Here is a 22,131-nt window from a genome sequence, read left to right on the forward strand (position 1 = left end):
TTCCATTTCTAGTTTTGAGTATATTAGTTAAGACATGTAGTCTACTAATGTGACCATTAACTCAGCACTCTAAAAAGTAAATCAGAGGATCTCTTAACACCACTTGATTTAATACTGTCATTATCTGTTCTTCTTGTATCATGATTTGTTGTTGTAGTTTCCGGTTGCTCCAGTAGGGGCAGTAGGTAGTTCCTCTGCAGCGCACCTGTTTGCAATCCTAATCAGTGGACTATTTAACGACTGCCTAGCAGACAACTCACTGGCGGATTATTCGCTTTGCTCATGTGATTGGCTCCATGTTCACGAATTTTTCTAAACTTGTACTGTTTTGCTCCGTAGATCTTGCCCATGTAAGTAGTTTGATGTATTAAAGCTTTGCTCGGTTAATATCATACGCGTTTTGGGTTTATGTTCTTCAGTAACAAACTATTTCGGTTCTCATTTTTCTTGCCTTGTGCAAGCACTTTTTGTTTCCTGTGTTTTTCCTGGTTTTGTACCAGCGTCCTATGTTGTACTTTGTTGGTCAGGCGATTATCCTTTGTTAAAAAATTGTTGTTTTTTGTTCAAATTCTTTTTGGTGTTGGCGTTTATAGAATCCACCTCATTCCGGTGTACACCGGATTATTACAAATACTTAAAGATGAAATCAACACAAACATATTTTTTTAAGAATATGTTCCCAGCAGGCCCACTAGTTGAAACGGGGCACTCTTATTAATATTGCGTTTGTGGATTATGAGTTAATCCACCCCATTTCAGCCATCTCACGGGGTGGCCATTTTGTCATTTCTGTCGACTGAAAATGACATCACAACTACCCAGGGCTCAGGTAATGACCAATCACAGCTCGCCTGTTTTCTAAAGCTGAGCTGTGATTGGTCGTTACCTGGGCAGTTGTGATGTCATTTTCAGTTGACAGAAGTGACAAAATGGCCGCCCCCAGAGATGGCTAAAAACGGGTGGATTAACTCATATTCCACAAACGCAATATTAAGAATGCCCTGTTTCAACTAGTGGGCCTGCACGGAACATATTCTTAAATAGGTTTGGGTTGACTTCCTCTTTAAATGCAAGTTTGAAATATGAAATTAATTGATTTAGATACTTTTTAAGATGCTAACTCTATTTTATGATTTGGGCTCAAATCATGAAATTGGTAATTACATCAATTTAGCATATCATGTATACTCAAATGTCACTGTTGGTAGGCTTAAAACAAACTTCAAGTTGGTGTACCTTAATAAACTTAGCTTGATAACTTAATTTCTCTCAACATTGAGTTTTCCATTTTAAATTCCCTCTCCTACCCAAACAACTGAGCAAGAGTGCATTAGGCTGAAATCAACATTCCATGGTGAGTAAATTGTATTTCTAATTGGTCAACTAAGTAATGGGTTAAATGTGTTTCAAGTTACTTTCATTTAGAGAATACTTAAAGTGCAAGTCAACCCAAATATGTTTTTCAAGAATATGTTCTATGCAGTCCCACTCGTTGAAACAAGGCATTCGGATAAATATTGTGTTTGTGGAATAGGAGATGAGCAGCAAAATGCACCCCTTTTAAACCATCTCGGGGGCGGCCATTTTGTCAATTCTGTCGACTGAAAATGTCATCACAGTTGCTCAGGTAACTACCAATCATGGTTCAGCTTCAGAAAACGGGTGAGCTGTATTGCTCGGACTTTCGACTTTCCATGAACACACCACTACTCAGGAGCAGTTGCAGGATGTGCTGTACAGTCAAACTGAGGGTCAATTGTAAACCACGAAAGACAATAATTCCCTTTTCTTTTCCTGTTAAAAAGACAATGAAGAATTCAAGACCAGCAGATGTAGTAGGCCTTGCATGACGTGGGCATTTGGAGACCGCTTTGCATCTGCGGTCATACGTCCGTGTGTGAACCCTTCATAACCCATCCTCCCACCCATAATTGTGCTATAAAGTTAGGAGGTGCTATTAAATATTTTAAAGATAATTGCTTCAATGACTTGATTTCCACATTGATTGAGGGATTGCCCCACACCGTTATAGTCATGAATGAAATACGATGACATACACCACACGCATCCGTGGAGCGCCATATTTGTCTACCTGCACCTGGATCAAATCCACCAAAATGCAAATGTTAAACCACCTGCACCACCACTTACACCTGTTTTTTGCAAGTCTAAAGTTGAGTCTACTTGTCACCAAAGTGCCATATGTGCTGGGGGTACGGCAGCTCTCTCTGCCAAAATGCCCAGTGAGGTATAGCGCGGTCTTGCTAAAAATTCTAAATTCGCAAACACTCTGAGCTGGACTTGCCCACCACTAAACTAGACTTGCCTGGCACGAAAATGAAGAGCCGGACATTTTTAGACAAATTACCCATTTGGGACAAAGTTCAAATATTTTTAGCCAAGCACAGTCTACTTTCTTTTACCAAATTCTCAGGTGGGCCAGGGGCATGTCATCTCCATCTGCCGGAAGGTCCAGCAACACGGTCCCAATCAGGGACAACTAGACTTGTTCCGGATGGAAATTAAGATGCATCTGTTTTTACGCTGAGCGTATGGATGCCTGCCTACGAAAATAGGGCCCAGATGGACTAAAAAATAAACAAGGAAGTAAAAAGATTCAGTATGCAAAAATTTAATCACTAGGCAAACAAAACAAAAACGTTGATAGATAATAAATTGGCATATACTCTAAAAACGGGAAAAACGAATCCAATAACAGGTGCAACTTGCGAGGTGTCACAGGTTAATGTAATGAATTGGAGAAAATGAAATGAAATGAGATACACCCTGTAAGTTGTCCATAGGTGCAAATATGAGTATGACTGGTTGTTTGTATCTGTATATGTGCCCTGAGTTTGGTTGTCTACCATTCCTCTCGTCAAAGGTCAGCTGTGATAAAGATACTATGATAAGGACAAACAGTATAGAAACTGGATGGACTGATTAATATTTAAAGCCTGTTTCTAAAATGAAAATGTTTCATTTGCTCCAGAATCAAGTGGCAGTACAGTATTATGCTTTACAGAGAGGAGATGGCTTCCATAGATGCATGTACACTAGCACAATTTTGAGGGGTTGAAATTAAATCCAGACAAACTTTGGCCTACAATTTCCAAACCACAAAGGTTGTTTGACATTGAAGCCATCCAAAACCAAAAAAGCTACACAAAAACTTGGGAGGTCAGAGTGTGAATGTGTAAGACATCAGCAAATCTCACGGGACTTCAGCACCTCAAGCTGCATTCCTGCATGAACATTTAGCAAATTATTGTACAGGAAACTCAAATTTCAGTTCAACAGACTTGTCAGTGGGCATTCCATTGCTCCATATTTGTTTGTCTCATGCAGGTTTTAGTCTTCAAATTGATTTACTACTACCACTCTTAGTTTTGCCATTTCCTTGAATCGAAAGTAATAGTTGTATTGAGTGGAGATTTACCACAAGGAAGTAAATGCTCTCTTAAAAAAATAATAGGCTTCTCCAAAACAGCATTAAAGTATTTGACATGCTTTTGTTGATGACGCCGCAAAGGCTTATCTGGATTCAATAGGGCGAGGCTGTTTTTATGGTCTGAGGCATTTTGAATGTCTACTTTCATTTTTTTGTCTCAAAAGTAGTACAATATAACATTATAAATATACATACCCCTTATTATTAAGGGTCTAACAAAAAACGGTTTGAACTGGTTTTCATTTAAAAAGTGAGAATGCATCGAATCGAACCGAATCAAATCAAACCTTTTGTCAAACAGCCGGGCGCACATGCAGGGAAGTCAATGTTTTTTAAAGATACGTCCACCAAAAGCAAACAGCGAACCACATGACGATAGCAAGCATTTTAGCGACGTGTTACAGAAATTTGTGATGAAATAATGAAAATGGAGGACTCTAAGGAAAGTAAGAAAGCTGCAAAGAAAAGGAAATAAAGTTACAACAAGGTCTGGGAACTCATTGTCCGTGGGTGAAGCCAGTGAAAGATGAGTCAGATCAAGTTTTCTGTGAACTTTGACAGTGTCTTCCCTGTTAAAAGCGGAGGTGAATACGATGTCAAACGCCACAATGTGAGGCCCACAAAAAACGTACAACTCAAAAGGAGGCGTCATGTTCTATGGATCCATTCCTACTAATACTGTCATGTGTAGTACTGAGAGTCTCCAATAGGAGCGCTGTAATGTGCTATCACTGTTTAAGAACCAGCAATGTACGTTAGAGTAAATACACACGTAAAAGATATTAAGCTGCCAACCTGTCTGTGTCCGTTGTTATTAACCAGAGCTGGGCACTTAACCCTTTTTTGCCGGTCCGGCTGCGACCCTCCACCCTTGACCTGGATACCCTTCCGGCCGCGATCCCCCGCCCTTTTTATTCATAAAAATTATCCCCCCTGCCCCGTTCCGCCCCCCCCCCCCCCCAAAAAAAAAGTGTCCTTGATTGACGCCACTGCGGGAGAGATGCTAATGGCAGAGGCTTTTTAAGGATCATTAGCTGGCTAATTTACTATTCGAACCTGCTGTGGACACGCTTCAAAATGCGCCACTTGTACTTTACTACTCACCCAACTACGTGTGCTTACTTCCATTGCGAGCCCCGGGGTTGGTTTTGTTGTATTGTACAATTATTTGGGTCCAACAGACGGCCAGAAGTCGCATTGAACAAGTTACTTATTTATTTTCCACACTTCCCTTCGTTCACGGTAGGGCTGCTCGATTAAGCGATTTTGAACCGAAACCAAATTTTCTGGATAAAACGATGTTAAAAACGTTCAAGTCGGCACGTTCGATTTTTTTAATTTTTGGTGTATCTAAGCCACCGTACTTTCCTCTGCATTTCCGCTTCCTCCCACAAGCGCGCATACCGGAAAAATTAAAACACCATCCATGGCTACCGGCGATTCTGCTATTTGCTCAGGCAAGTGAAAGTTTAGTTAATAAATCGGGCAAAAATAGATCTGTAGTGTAGTGTGTGCCCCGCATGTACAATACAACCCGCGAGCAAGTAACTCAATGACTGAAAGGCGTCCCTTGTTTTCTCCTCTACAACAGACATTGCAGTGCATTGTATTATTGAGTGACTAATCATTGATTTATGTTTAAGTAAGACCAGGGAGAAAGGTGAAAGGCTAGTCACGAACTGGTTGGCAAAGGGACTTGCTGACAGACTGTTTGGTTTACAGAATTGACTGTCTACCTTCTCTCATGTTGATGATGGTATATGCACTTTCTTCTTTCATTATTGGTTTAATTAAGAATAGATCTGAAATCTATTATATAAGTAAAATGCTGTTAATGCCAATGGATTGTTCTGTGTGTATTAAGTTAAATTGACCGGCATTTTGAGTTCAAAGAAAGAAAAATTAAGTTTAAATAAAAGACGAAAAAAAATACGACATTTTTCATAAATTTTTTATTTTATAAAGAAATCGTAATCGTAAAATCGGGTTTGAGAGAAAATAATCTGTATTTTCTTGTTAGGCAAAATCGAACAGCCCTAGTTCACAGCCTTCAAAATAAAAGCATGCCAGCAAACCACTATACACAGCAGGTTTGCTACGGTGTATTTCCGGAAATAGGAAAGACACCAAAAGAAGTGCATGAACTCCACCTTAATGTGGCAGTGTCATACTTGAGTGCTGCGCTCAGCTTAATATACTCCCGGACACAAGTTGTGTTGGAACAGTTACGTTCCAAGTCGGAGGGGCGTCGCTTCAAAATGACAGCGACAACAATAAAGGGACCGAGATGACTACGATGCATTTAATTTTATCGCCAAACTAGTTTGCTTTGCAGCAGGAACGAGCTGCGTGCTGCATCCTCTCTCTCCTCTCTGTGTGGGAAACTGTATGTCATCACAACATGTGACATAATGGACCGATCAGAGCAGCAACAATTCCTGATGGGTGCGTGGCATGTGTTGCAGACCTGTCGCCAACAGCACAATGCGTCAGTCACGTGAATCAATGCAGCAGTTGTTGTAGAAAGAGCCTAAAAAGGAAGCCTTTCACCGAGTAGGCTGAGATGAAATTTGGCCGCCTCGAGACCACGTCAAACGCATGAGGGCCGATTAGTGGGCCGGACTAAAATCCTCTTCCGGCCATGCTTAGTCCAGCCATTTTTTAAAATTTGTTAGCACCCACCTCCCACCCCAAAGATGGGCATCCGGCCAGGCCGGAGGGTCCGGCCCAGGGATGGACTGCCCAGCTCTGTTATTAACAATCGATCTTTTAGTAAAAGCATCTTATATTACAAAAAACACAACAAGATTCCAACACAGACAAGGTAACAGCTGCTGAAGTAACTACTGTAGTCTTTACCACACTGTTGAACACTCCCAGTCGTACAGGTCAGAGGATTGTGGTAATATAATAAGCGCTCATCAGTTATGTTTCCAGGCTCGAGTGATATTGCAAAGCAAATGGCATGCGGTCATACAAAATCTACATCCATAGTTACTTATGTTCTTGCACCTGCTAGTGTGGAGAGTTGTTTGAGGGATCTTAAAAACGCCAGTGGTTCAACTCCCAAGTGAGCAAAAATTTGCTGCTATTCTTGTGTTTCACTCACTGTCAGGTGCTTTCTGTGGTGCTGAACGAATGTGCATGGCTGGGGTGGGCCAGGGCTGCTGTTGCTGTTATGGAGAAAACTGAAAGATTTGAGTTGTGATGGACATAACCTAAAGTGTTTCAGCAGTGCTTCTGGAGGTGCATCATGCTGCTATGGTGGACACGTTTGTTTACAACTGAATTGGTTGTACTTATTGTTATCTCCTGACTAGTTTAGATTTATACTTATTGTTTTATTTTTGTTTTATGCTTTGGATGTCTAATTTGATTTGAAAATAAATTGAATTGCAGTATAGTTGTACTAGCCCGGCTTTGTTAGAACGATTTATATTGTCTTTTTTACTGCACGTTATGCTCTACATGTTGATTTGAGATTTGACAAGGTTCTATTTTGTGAGTATGACTATTGTTAAAGTTCATATACCTCAAGATATGATGAGACTGACTAATTACAGCCTTTATTGTGAGCTCCTATTGGTAATTAATGTCTCAGAGATTGACCTCTTTTATAGCAGTTTGTGTTGTATTTTTGTAAATGCAGATCATTTCAACTGCAATTCTGTGTTCTGTGTTTTTATTTGTAGATCTATAGTTGCTATTTTGTTACAGTTTATTATATTATATGTTACTGAACAGTTGGCAAGCTGCACCATATGCATTTTTGGTGTCTGCCACGAGCGTCATTTGCGTCCCACATTGTCCCTCACAAGCATACTCCCTGTCCCACATCTGCTGAGTTTGGATCTGGTCACTCTACATCTGTGAGGTGGAATGGATTATCTGGCAAAGGACAAGTGCTCACTGTTAGAAAGCCCACGTTGTTTTTACTGCTAGTAATTGTTGTCATTTGATTAGTTTATTGAGTTTCCACACAGTAATGAGATGACCTACGCTGTGAGTGGTCATTGAACGCTCCTCAAGCGCTAAGTATCGATAGCGAGTGACGTTGTTGTTTTTCTTTCCACCTTCGACAGAGCTAGTAGTTTGTTCGTGCCTTCTAGACTCCTTATTTGCCGATTGCCAGTGTTTCACCTCGTTTTTATTGTGTGTAAATGTTAGAAGACCGCAATAAATAGACGTGAAGTGGAATACGGGCCTGTGTGTTCTATAAGCACCACATCCATACCTTGCCACTCTAAACTTTGAGTCAGCTGGAGACATAGACCTCATATAATCCTCTCCGTTTTACTCACTATCACAATTTTGGACTGTTTGTGAACAATATTTGAGCGAGATGGTGACATTGTGTATGTGGAAAACGTTTTAAACCTTTGAGTTCATCTCATAAAAAATGGGAGCAAAAAAGTGATGCGTTTATATTTTTGTTGAGTGTATAAAAATATTCATATTCATACTAGGAGCATGATGTATTGTCAGATGTTTGTGACTGAACACTGCTGTTGAATGTTCTAGGCTGGAACCAATGTACAGCAGCATCTTGATGACAGAAGCAGACAGCCTTACTTTCTTGCTCAGGGAGCCGCACAAAGCAGCATTCACACTTTTTTCATTGTGATTGACAAACATGAACTTCATTGTCAAGCAACAGGTTCAGCGGCGCCCATCGATGAACTCTTTCAGGCCCATCATGTATTTGGTCCTTCATACAGGCTAACTTTTTCACTTTTCTGCAAACAACCATTTACCCCATTGACACTGGAGAAACAAATTCAACTCCTTCAGTTGTGGGCAAGAATGGTGCGTGAGATCACACAATGAAGTGTTTTCTTTGCAAAAGTGACCTAGCAGCATTAACATTTTCATGCATAGGAAGTAAGTCACCAAGGCAAAGCAAGATTTTGTTGTCTTTCAGGTTGACATCTTGCATTATCATCCCGTTGAGTGAATGACATGCCTGTCTTTGTTGTACCATATTGTTTTCTTTGGAATTTTAGTCCAGGCATGTATTGGCTACCGGTAGTTATTTTACACACAAAACGCAGAAAGTGCTGATAATCTAACAATGTATGTTTGTAATATTTATCCATATACAGTAGGTTGGATCACAGCAATTCATTATGCTGCATTATTTTTTTTTCATCGCTTTATTTCGAACATATGACAAAATAATAAATAAAATGAAAAAAAAAGTGTCAATTAAAGTGCATAAATGCAGACATTACATGTTCGAAAAGGAGTACGAAGAAATATATGTATACTTTTAATATAATTGCAGAGGCAGGGATGTTTCTTGCATGTTGCTATGGATAAGAAGTCTCTGCGTGTGTGTGTGTGCGTGTGTGTGGGGGCGGATCTAAGTGTGTGGCAGTGTGTCACTGGGGTGGAGTGATTGCCCAATTAATACCACCTGTGTCTACCTGGAAATGTTTGTTTTGTTTGGTAAAGGGAGAGTAGGCAGGGTGCAGATATTTCTGTTGACCGCTAGTTTTTACCATCCTTTTGTCCAACACTGCAACTTTGTTTTGGCTCTTTGTACAGTTGGAAGTATAATTTAGTGAAGAGTCGAATAAACACTAACAAACTGCAGTAATGTAATGGCTTCAGGCTTCAATCTTGGACACAGTGTGTCAGACAGAGCCATGCTTTTTCCATCTCTGTGACTAATATAGTTTTTGATAGTCACCCAACAATAATAAGAATAATAACTATTTAGGGGTAATGACAATTTTCTGAAAATGTAAATGTATTAAATATTTTTACAAATTTCATTGCTAATTTTGATACTGAATTGAGCAGAGTTAACTCTGAAATTTGACACTGGCCATAGAGTAATTAAAAAAAAGTAATCAGTCCAATGTACCATTACATTTGGTACAAACACACAACCTTACCCTATGTTACAGTCATTGTAATGCCTTTCTCAACTTGCTTTTTAAGTATGATGAACGCGACATGGAGTCCATCAGCCAGACATCTGTAGGAATCAATTGTGTTGTGACACTCACCTCAACCCATCCAGAGTTGGAAGGGAAAGTGGTGATGTACAAGTTGGCCAGCCTGCATTTGGCATTTTGCCTTGCTTTTATGCCCTTCACTTCTGCTGTGTCCGAATGAGCACACCATTCCCTATTAAGCGCACTATTATGGGGTTACGCATTTTGTAGGGGTGTCCGAATTTCCAGGGAAGATAAATGTAGGGCACTCATAATTACCCACAATGCACTTGGAAAAGCAGTGAGCATGAGACCAATATCAACGTGATACAGGTAATTATACACCACAGTAATAATTGTACTTCATTGAAAATATGTATAACAAAATAACAGGGAAGCAACTTGACATGGTTGCACTGTCAATCTTACTGTGAATTCACTTTTCATTTTTCAATATATGGAAATATGGAAATGTAATAAAGTTCAACAATTTTGGCAAGAGGTCAAACAAGCCTTAGAAACCATATTGGGTGCAAAGTTGGCTCTTGAACCCCAGATATTTATTTTAGGACTGTATCCTGATGGTCATCATATGTCTGCAAGTATAATAACTGCTCTGGATTTATGTTTTTTGCTTGCAAAAAGGGTCATAGCACTTTCATGGAGGGGGACTAGTAAACCTAAACTCATCAATTGGATTTAGGAACTGTCCACAACTCTACCTATGGAGAAGGTAACTTTTATGATAAAAGGGAAACTGTCATTATTTGAAAGTATTTGGGGTCCATTTACAAGTTATTTGGAAAGTGTGGATCTGAGCATAGTCAGTGCGATAGATGAGGCATAGATGCCAGTGGTCCTCTGCAGTTGGATAAATTAATTTTCTTTCTGTTTATATTTCATTAGCATATGTGTATTTTTTAACACAATGTTGACATCATTTAGGCTGGATGTTGCTAGGTTAGAGACCTGTTGTATTTTGTTTTATTAGTATTTTAATATTTTGTTTGATTGTTTTGTTTTCATGTACTATTGTGCTCAGGTGGTATTTGTCATTTGCTGAACTCTTGTGTGTATGTTATGTCAGATTTACCCAAATCAGAATCAAGTGAAATATGCCGGTCAATAAACTGAACACTTTGGACATTTCTTTGTCATGAGAACTGTTTTGTTTTTGTAAGTTTAAATTTTTGTGGAAAACTTTAACAAATACAATGTTGAAAAAAAAAAAGAAGTTGGAACCATCCAAGAATCATAACAGTACCTCCAGTCTGTTGGTCATCCTCATCCTTTAGCCTGCTAAAGGACAAACAGATGGACAAACCAGCACAAATACAGTATTACATGTTAAGGCCCTGATACACCAAACCGATGTCGGAGGTCGTGAAGCGTCGTGGTGTCTTTAAGCGCCGTCTGATTGGTGTAGTGACCACCGTCCCAGTGTCATAGCCCGTCTCTAAGCATCTGGGGGGCGTTTACGTATGTTGAATCTGCGTCGCCAGCCGTGACATTTAGTCACTCTGATTGGCTGTTAGCTAGCAAATCAGCGCGCGGAGCACCAACGTGAAGTGACAAAGGCGGAAAAACAGTGAGCACACCTCCGCTGCCTTATTAAACTTACAAGTACAAGAGCGAGGGTTGACAATGTAAGTATTTCACAATACCGTGTCAAGAACGTGATGGTTTACTTCGCGTGGGAGTTCATCGTGAGCAAAGAATAGAGCCGAATGCATTGTTTACGTTGTTATAATCAGCCCCCGGCCAACATCTTTCCGGTTGGAGTTTTCTAACCATGAGAAATGGTGACTACCGCCGCCGTTGGTATGAAGGGTATTACATCTTATGCATGTGCAGAAGGTACTTTAATGGTCAGCGTCGCTGTCTGTCGTTGCGGTGTGATTTGCCAGCGTGACGTGGCGACAGCCGGCCGGACGCCACAAGGGGTAAGCGTCTGTCACTGTTGGTGAAGTTCGTTTTGGTGTATCAGGGCCTCAACACCTTTCTTTACCCTTTGTGGTACAGGCCATCGGGTCACGGAGGGATGAAAAGGTGCTTCCTTTCAAATTTAGGAAAGGGCAGTGTACATTCAATTCAAATCAAATCAAATTTTATTTATATAGCACTTTTCACATAAAAATGCAACGGTTACACCCGGAGATTTACATAGTCACCGTGCGACAACAACTTGCGCGACTTGTGTTTTCATGCGAGTCAACATGGATTCCCGCAGCGCTGCGTTGGTTATAGCCATTCTCGATGTGCTTTTTGCTTACTGTTAGAAAGCCCACGTTGTTTTTACTACTACCAATTGTTGCCATTTGATTAGTTCATTGATTTTCCACACAGTGCTGAGATGTCCCACACTGTGAGCGGTCATCGAACGGCCCTCAAGTGCTAAGTATCAATAGCGAGGGACATTGTTGGGGTTAAGGTCCACTGATAGTGTAGTGGTACACACGCCTGAGTTGTGTGCCGTACACTATGGCCATGTAGGCTCTGCAAGACAAGTATGGCCAACCCCGTCAGCTTGTCCAAAGTGAACTAGGTGCCATTCTGAATGCTCCAGCCTTTAAGTTCGGAGACTCCGAGGCCTTTGACACCTTTGCCTTGTCTATACAATCACTGGTAGGCATGCTTAGGACTTTGGAGGGTCAGAACGGCTACAAATTAAGATGTGTATCCAACGTCGATCGACTGCTCAGTAAGATGCCACCAAGTTATCATGATGGGTTTGTTGAACACTGCCTGACCCAAGGGATTCTTCGCACAGGCACTGACCAACCCTATACATTATCTGATCTGAGTTCCTGGCTGCAGATGAAATCTCAAGCAAAGCATATAGCAGGCAGAGCTGCTTCCCTCTATACACATGAAGCTTCTAAACCAACAAAAAATGAACAACGTTCATCCAATAAACCAAAGGGGAGAACAACCACATTCTTCGTCGCTACCAGTAACGACCAAGACCCCAAAGGGCGGTCTACCCACCAGAAGTCCACATCTAAATCTAAACCATACTGTCCTCACTGTGACAATACAGAGCATTTTCTGAATAATTGCACAGACTTCAAGAAGTTGAATGCAGACCAGATTGTTGGATGGTTGACAGAAGGACAGCGGTGCTGGAAGTGTGGACGCCGCCACAAACCGGAAGCTTGCACCCTCAATACTTGCAAAGAGCAACATTTGACAGTACTACATGATGCAGTCCAGCAAATCCAGAAGCGTGTGCTTATGGTGACTGCTCCAACAACAAAGGTGTACTTAGATCGACCCAACCGATCCCCAAAGGTAATGTTGAAAGTTGTGAAAGTCTTACTACATAATAGAGACAGAGTACTAGAGACTTACGCAGTGCTGGATGATGGATCAGAGCAAAGTATCATCTTGCCGAAAGCTGTGAAATTTCTGAATCTCACCTCAAAGCCTGAGACACTCACCCTCAGAACAGTTCATCAAAGAGTGGTGCAGCTACATGGTGCTTCCGTTGCTTTCCAGGTATCCTCCCTCTCCAAACCCGAGGAGAAATACCACACACGCATTTACTTCTGAGAATCTTGCTCTCTCTGAATATTCTTATAGAGTGATGACACTCCAAAGGCGATTCAAACACCTCCGCAACCTATCATTGTCTCCTATCGACCACGCTCAACCTCTGTTGCTTATCGGGTCCAACATGCCACACCTCTTGGCACCCATAGAGCCAGTGTGTTCAGGTCCAGTTGGAGGACCCATCGCAGTCCACACCAAATTTGGCTGGTCACTTCAAGGTCCCACCATTACTGATGAAGTATTCACCTCCGAGCAACAGTGCCTGTTCACAGCAATGGCCACACCGTCATGTGAGCTCGTTGAGCGCCTTTGGCAGATTGATGTGCTACCTTATTCAAATAAGAAGATAACCCGATCGAAGCAAGATCAGCAAAACTTAGACCTTCTCGAAACCTGCATAATCAGGGTCCCTGTAGACGGGATAGAGAGATATGCAACACCACTGCTTCGCCGTGCCAACTCTCCTACATTTTATGCTCCCATTAAGGCAGTGTTACCAAACCTCCGTAGCACCAAGAGGAGACTTAATCAGGACCTGCATCGTGCTCAGGTATACTGCCAGGAGATCCAAAAGTTTGAATCGATGGGCCTCATGGCAGTGATTTCACCCGAGGTAGCTAAATCAACCCCAGAATCCTGGTTTATACCGCACCACATGGTGCAGCACAACAACAAGGACAGAATTGTCTTCAACTGTTCTTTCCAGTATGAAGGGAAGTCCCTGAATGACCACCTTCTCCCTGGACCTGCTCTAGGTCCATCGCTACTCGGAGTCCTTATCCGGTTCAGGCAGTATCCAGTAGCAGTGAGCGGTGACATCAAAGGTATGTTCCACCAAACCCGTCTTTTGCCGCATGACAAGTCAATTCTGTGTTTCATCTGGAGAGATATGAAGAGGACTGAGCAACCGAAAATCTATGAATGGCAAGTTCTACCATTTGGCATTAGATTTCCCATCTACGCCCTGCAGCGACATGTCCAAGACACAAGCAAATCCAACAGTAATCTTGTTGATTGTGTCGAGCAATCATTTTATGTGGACAACTGTTTCAGCAGCACCCGTTCAAAGGAGGAAGCAAAGACCCTTGTCAATGATTTGCGCCAACTTCTTCACAGTGGTGGTTTCGAGATACGTCAGTGGGCGAGCAACGTTCCGGCAGTCATTGAACATCTTCCACTCGAAGTCAGATCTGAGAACAGTGAGCTCTGGTTGTCCCAATGTTGCGTGGACCTTCAAGAACCAACTCTTGGATTACGTTGGGATTGCCTCTGTGACACCCTGAAGTACAAACACAGACCTGTAGAGCGATCTGAACCAACATTGAGGAAGGTCTACAAGGTACTGGCCTGTCAATATGTCCCGCTAGGCTTCATTTTACCGTTCACCACAAGAGCCAAGGTTCTCGTACAGGATCTATGGAAGGAGCAATTAAGATGGGATGACCCGATCCAGCCACAGAGTCTAAGGGACAGATGGATCACTTGGGAGCAAGAGATTCCTGACCTCATTCAAATGGAAATCCCCAGATGTTATGCACCACCATCAGCTGACCTACCTACATCAAGTAGAGATCTTCACGTCTTTTGTGCGTCCGAAAGAGCATATGGGTCTGTTGCTTACTTACGGACAGAAGATGCACAAAGGCAAGTCCACGTTTGTTTTGTCTTGGCGAGATCCCACGTGGCTCCAAAGAAGCAAATATCCATGCCACGACTAGAACTGAGTGCTGCCCTCACTGGCGCTCAGCTAGCTGATGTCCTCCAAACTGAACTCACCTTACCCATCAGGAATGTCATACTCTGGTCAGACGCTACTACAGTTCTCCACTGGATCAAATCAGAATCTTGTCACTATAAGGTTTTCGTTGGCACTCGTGTGGCCGAAATCCAGAACCTTACTGACATGAGCAACTGGAGATATGTGGATAGTGCAAACAACCCAGCTGATGACATCACACGGGGCAAGACTTTGAAGGAGCTGTCCCGACCACACCGTTGGCACCATGTCCCTGATTTCCTCCGCCATTGTGAGGACCACTGGCCGATCAGCTCAACTGTCGGCCCAAATCCACAGGATAGTGAGTTGAAGAAATCTTCATTCTGCGGCCATGTGACCGTCAACTCCAATCCTCAACTCCCTGATGTCAACATGTTCTCTACATGGAAGGACCTGCTGAAGGCAACAGCGACATCCCTACATGGGGCGGCTGATCCAAATTCTCGCTTGCCCAATGATGTGTCTAATTACATCCAAGCTGAGAATCTCCTTTTAAAGCAGGCCCAGTCTGAAACATTCCCAGAAGAAGTCAAGGCACTTATTTCTGAGCGACCATTACCAACCAGCAGTCATTTGAATTCCCTATCTCCTGAGTATGATAAAGGAACGGGACTTCTTAGAGTTGGAGGAAGGTTGCGAAGAGCCGAGCAACTAGAATCCAATACCATCCATCCAATTGTGATGGACCCAAAACATCCACTTACCAAGCTCATCATCCAGGATTTTGATGAGACACTTCTTCATCCAGGACCCGAAAGAGTGTTGGCTGAACTGCGTTGTCGTTTTTGGATTCTGCGCGGGAGGGAAGCCATCAAGAGACATCAGAGCCAATGCATGCAGTGCCAAGCATGGCATGGCGACCCTTCTATCCTCAAAATGGCTGATTTGCCAAAGGCTCATTTGCGCTTGTGTAAACCCTCCTTTTTCTCGACTGGCGTTGATTGTTTTGGCCCATATACTGTAAAAATTAGACGTTGGACAGAGAAGCGTTGGGGCATAGTCTTCAAGTGCATGACGACCCCTTGTGTGCATTTAGACCTCTTAGAGAGACTTGACACTGATGCCTTCCTGATGTCTTTGTGACGTTTCATTGCCAGAAGAGTAAAACCCTTTGAGATCTTGTCCGACAATGGGACACATTTTGTCGGTGGAGTCCGAGAGCTGCGTGAGGCCTTCGAGGCCATGGCTCCCCTTTTGAAGGAACAGTTGGCAAAACAACAGATCGAGTTCTGTTTCAATCCCCTGAGTGCTCCTCACTTCGGTGCCGTATGCGAAAGAGAAGTGAGGTCAGTGAAAAATGCTCTTAAAGTTGTTCTTAAGGAACAGACTGTGCCTGAATCTGTGCTCCGGACAGTCCTTGTGGAAGTGGAAGGCATCCTGAATGCTAAACCCCTCGGTTACGTGTCATGTGACATAGTGGATCCAGATCCCATCACGCCTAGCATTCTGCTAACGGGACGCTACGATGCATCACTCCCTCAAGCTGTTTATGACTCCAGTAACACCCTTGGGAATCGCAGATGGCGACACAGTCAAGTTCTCATCGACCACTTCTGGTCCAGTTTCATCGGCTACTACGTGCCCAGCTTACAGGAAAGAAAGAAGTGGCAGAAAGACGGGAAACATCTCACACCGAATCAAGTGGTGCTCATTGTTGATCCACAGCTTCCACAAGTTTTATGGACAGTTGGTACAGTGACAACTGCTCACCCCGGAGCAGATGGGCGCATCCGGACTGCTGCCGTTAAGGTTAAGGATCGGACTTACATTCGACCCGTAGCTCGCTTGGTCAAGCTCCCCAAGCTCGAGGATGACATCAAAGGTTCTCCCACTTGAGTGGTCTTTCTACCTTGGATTCGACTGTCCATGCAGACAGTCGGGGGCGGCTGTGTTAGAAAGCCCACGTTGTTTTTACTACTGATAATTGTTGCCATTTGATTAGTTCATTGAGTTTCCACACAGTACTGAGATGTCCCACACTGTGAGTGAACGCCCCTCACGCGCTAAGTATCGATAGCGAGTGATGTTGTTGTTTTTCTTTCCACCTTTGGCAGAGCTAGTAGTTTGTTCGTGCCCTCTAGACTCCTTATTTGCCGATTACCAGTGTTTCACCTCGTTTTTATCGGTCGGATATCGATCAGATTTTTTGCAATGACCGCAGTCTGAACCGCGCCATGTCGCATATCGCTCTGATATTGACGGCTTCCTGAGCCCAAAATGCGCTCCGCGTGGGCCGAGAGCCTAAAGTGCTTGCAGCCGGGGAGATCGACTCATCAGAGTTGTTTTGAGTAACAGTATTGTTTTTATATTTGACTTAAATTGAATCCCACTTCAACACTTGAAACATGAAGCATAAAGTGGACATTTATGGTGATAGTAGTAATTCAGCCACGGTTATGACGCGACTTCATCTTTACTGACGTCTCCATAAAACGAGATCAAAAAGCCTCACCTAATAATTTCCCCCAAATACTACTGTATTTCTATGGGGTTCCATTTGTGCCAAAAATATGTTATGTGTCATGAAACGTGTCTATGTTATATGTTACGTGTCGATGTATGTGTCTATGTAGACGTCTATGATACGTGTCTGTTTGTGTCGATGATAAGTGTTTGTTAGACGTCCATGTTAAGTGTTTGTTAGACGCCCATGTTTAATGTTTGTTAGACGCCCATGTTTAATGTTTGTTAGACGCCCATGTTAAATGTTTGTTAGACGCCCATGTTAAATGTTTGTTAGACGTCCATGTTAATTGTTTGTTAGACGTCCATGTTAATTGTTTGTTAGATGTCCATGTTAAGTGTTTGTTAAACGTCCATGTTAATTTTTTTGTTAGACGTCCATGTTAAGTGTTTGTTAAACATCCATGTTAAATGTTTGTTAGACATCCATGATGTGTCTATGTAATGTGTCGATGATAAGTGTGTTAGACATAATTTTTTTTTATTTCACGGTAGACAGCGCAATCTGTCTGCACCCTGACAGGAACAGACACATCATGGATTTCTAACAAACACTTAACATGGACGTCTAACAAACATTAAAAATGGACGTCTAACAAACACTTAACAAGGACGTCCAACAAACACTTATCATCGACACAAACATAGACACGTATCATAGACGTCTACATAGACACATACATTGACACATAACATATAACATAGACACGTTTCATGACACATAACATATTTTTGGCACAAATGGAACCCCATACATTTCTACCTCTTACCGAATCGCTTCACTGTAGAAATGCTCCGACACGCGGCATCACATCTACTTCCGCAAACACAACGTCGTGATTGAGTCGTCTCTTCTTTGGTAATTCACTTTCGGGACGCACACACACCAAAGAGACCGACGTCGCATTTATAAATTATTGTAATATGAATGCTTTCACAAAAAAAAAGATGATCTATTTATTTATTCATTTATTTATTAAGACTGTATTTTACAGTCCTGCGTAAAGATGAAAATGACTTCCGAGCCCTGATTTGCCGACGCTGCATGTGCGCAAAGGTTCAGGAGCAGAAGTCCCATTAACCAGGTCAAATAAATATTCAGGCAGTTATTTTGCAAGTATTTATTTTCATCGTTCAGTGAAATAGTGCTATTTTTTTCATTGTAGTCTTAAATTCAGGTCAAGTCTACACGCTCCAAAAGCCAGAATGACGGCTCACGACATTTTTAGATGGATATTTTAAGTTCAGCTTTTTAATTAATTTGAAAGAGACATTCAACTACGATTTTTTTTCTGAGTTCAAAATGCATTCACTTAATATATATATATATATATATATATATATATATATATATATATATATATATATATATATATATATATATATCTTCATTTCAGATGTCAAAAAGTGTCTTTCAGTGTCTTCTTTTCCGTGTAAATCGGGTCGATATGGCTCGATATAGCTGAGTGTTAAAAAAGTTACCAACCCCTGTTTTAAATGGACAAGTTATTTAGAATGCCTGACTGCCAGAGTGGCTATAATACTAATTCTTGTGTCTATGTTTCGGTGACCAACAGATAATGGATGGAAATGGCTATGGAGATCCTAACTGTCCAAGGAGACATGTATGTACATTTGTATCTGTAATTGTTTGTTAGAATTAATAATTAATTACGTTTTTACATAATTGTAGAGCAAAACAATAAACCAAGGTTTTCATGTGCTGTTATGGGATATGATTTAATACAGTGGTGCTCATTATGAGGATAGCAACTGACTCGAGTGCAGATCCAATTGTCATATTTAACTACAATGTGGCCTGTGACAAAAATGAGTTTTACACCCCTGGTTTAAGGGGAGTATATAACTTAAATACTCAAGGACAACAATGAAAAGCTTGTATATATCTGTAAGTGGAGTTTTTTTTCAAGAATGTTTTTTTTTCAAGAATGTTCTATGTTGTCTATGTAATGTAATGTACTATGCAGGCCCACCAGTTGAAAGAGGGCATTCTGATTAATATTGCGTTTTTGGAATACTGTGTAGCAAAATCTCCCAATTTTTAGCCATCTTAGCGGGTGGCCAATTTGTCACTTCTGACGATTGGAGAAAAAAAAAAATCACATTTGCTCAGGGCTGAGGTAACGATCAATCACAACTCTTTTCTGATGCTGAGCCATGATTGGGCGTCAGCAGAGTCCTGAGCAACCCTGATGTCATTTTCAGTTGACAGAAGTGACAAAATGGCCGCCCCGTGAGATGGCTAGATTTTGCTGACTTCGCTGACTCATATTCCACAAACGCACAAATTAATCAGAATGACTTGCTTCAACTACAGAGCCTGCATAGAACATATCCTTTAAAAAAATTTGTTGGGTTGACTTCCACTTTAAACTACAACAATGTACAAACATGCATCACTTCATAAAGAAATATAATATAACCATTTTTGCAGGTACAGTACAGGGAAGAGGAAAGACTTGACAATGAGTTGTACAAATATTGCTTATATTATGATGACTATAATAATAATAATAATAATTCTTATTATTATCATTATTATTATAACAGTTCTTTACGTTATGCAAGATAATAATAATAATCATCATCATCATCATCATCAGTGTGTTGTTGTTATGTACAACCCCATTGTATAAATCATTGTATTTTACTGTGTAGTGTGTAGTCATTTTTTTCAACAATAATTACTATAATAACCATACTGCAGTCACAATCAATACTATACAAGACAGCCTAGTAGTGTGCTATGTTTAACAACATAATTATAAATATGATTAGTGGATATGGAGTTGTACTGCCTGAAATCACTACATTGTATATGTTTTATGGTATGTTGCAGCAACAGTATAGAAATAGGATAAAGAACTTTTGATTATTAATGTGGATTGGAGAATTAAGGGGTAGGAATGGAAAAGTGTCTAGCGGGTAAAATGGTTCGACCGCTGTCTTTACTTCCTTTTTGTTGCTTTTTTGCCAAGTTTGGTCTGTATTTTTATGTGATTTGCATTTTTCCCTTATTTACAAGCATACTTTTGTCTTTTTTTTATAGGTATATTTCATACAATGTATGTTTGAAAAAATAATTAAAAAAAAAAAAGAAAGAGGAGGCTACTGGTAATCTCAAACTGTCCGTAATAGTAATAGCATGTGTGATTAAGAGAGGAAGAAATTCAGTTCAGTCATGTTTTGTTGCAGGAAAGCTCACTTGTAGCCTTTAGCATAAAATGAACTCACCAAGCCTGCTCTGCATACTCAATAGAAGAGTGTCTGTTAAAGAGGAAATAGTGTGAGTTTGGTGAAAGTCATGAAAAACTTGACAGCTAAATACTACAAACACTGCTGTGAGCTTTCTGATCCTCTGATCTGAAATATCACAATGCTAAATTTTATTTAACTTTGTTTTATATGCTTTGTAAGCATATTACAAGAGTTGATGCTGAGCTTGTCAACTCCATCTAAATTATTTAGTCTGAAACTATAACGAAGATAAGTCATTTCAGTTAGTATTTAAATGTTACTTTATTTACTGCAAAGACATTTCAGGTAGTTATTTAAGTTTTTATTCGAACTTTATAAGAGATACTTCTGATTCTAGAAACGCCATACAATTCTGGAAATTTTTATTTTTCGTTAGGTTAACAAACGTGTTAGGCATTTGAACAAAGTTATTTTGTTTTTATTATTCAGCATTTTCCCACCAATTATTGTCTGAATTCTTTCAGTTATGCAAGATACACCAACATGTATTATATAGATTTATTTTTAAAATTCTCAATATATTTATGAATAACACGTAAACATTAGTTTTGCAAGTTTAAAGTGGGCGGTAGACATTGGTTATTTCAAAAGTATCCTGCATGCTGAAAAAGTGTGAGCAATCCAAGTTTAATACAATATATGCCAATATAACTTTATTTTCAAATACTGTAAAATGACAAAAACTTGCATACTAAAAATAATTAATTTTGTGCAATTATTCATTTCAGGAAACCGTTACTTCATCCAATGACCACCTGTATGCACTGCATTTAGTTTTCTGTTTCATTTTGTGCTTGCATAATCTCATTCTAATCTTGGTTTTCTTTTTTTTTTTTTTTTTTAGGAATCACAATGGATGAATTTATTTGAAAACACTGATTCCAAGGCAGGCGTGATGGAAATTGATGACCTTGTTTTTAACATACACAAAAAGATTGCAAATGGATGCAATGCTGCTGAGATTTTCCCAGGACTCTTCCGCAGTAAAACGAGTTGCCAGACACGTTTCCGAAAGAGAACTGGAAATGGCTTATTCCCTGTGTTCAGGAAATCTACAAGCAGAACATCTTCTAAAACCCATTGCTGTATTTGAAGACACGTACTTTGCTTATTTTGTCTCCCCTCTCTGCGAATATAACCTGATGGAGCTGATTGAAAACAAAGGTTTTCCTGGAAGACAAAGCCTGTCTGATCATCGAAGACTGGATATTTGCCAGGATCTACTGCTAGGGCTTCAGGAACTCCATTCAATTGGAATTTTGCATAGAGACCTGAAACCTGAAAACATAATTTTCGATTCATAAATTTAAACAATGATATGTTTTTTGTATGATTTTGTGTGTGTGTGTAGGATATTAATTGATCATTAAAGGGATTTTTGTATAATGTATTATATATGTAATATTTTGTATTTGTGGATAGTTGCAGATATCAACAATAAACTGTACATCGCAGACTTTGGAACAAGCAGGAAACTGGATCTTTTCCCAAATGGCCGGATCATTTTCTTGGTCCAGTTATGATGATGTCGGAGGTGTACAATGCACATATAAGAAGCAATCAGACATCCAAGTACGTTGTTTCCTAAAAATGCCAATCAGGTACCTATTGCCCTTTGTATCGTTAATTAAAGGGACGGTTGGGACGGGATGGAAGTTCATTTTATA

At 40.7% G+C, this 22,131-nt stretch overlaps 1 long non-coding RNA gene across 1 annotated transcript; it reads left to right on the forward strand.

Moving 5' to 3' along the window:
• Positions 1-257: 257 nt before the first annotated feature.
• On the forward strand, positions 258-21,909 carry LOC147150550 (uncharacterized). Its single transcript, XR_015086254.1, has 3 exons — positions 258-350; positions 18,763-18,810; positions 21,309-21,909. It is a non-coding gene; the product is annotated as an uncharacterized LOC147150550 (long non-coding RNA).
• The last annotated feature ends 222 nt before the right edge of the window (positions 21,910-22,131 follow it).

This window comes from Filicampus tigris, chromosome 3 (genome assembly GCF_054856515.1).
Source record: "Filicampus tigris isolate MCC_2025a chromosome 3, RoL_Ftig_1.0, whole genome shotgun sequence".
In the NCBI taxonomy this organism is placed as follows: domain Eukaryota; kingdom Metazoa; phylum Chordata; class Actinopteri; order Syngnathiformes; family Syngnathidae; genus Filicampus; species Filicampus tigris.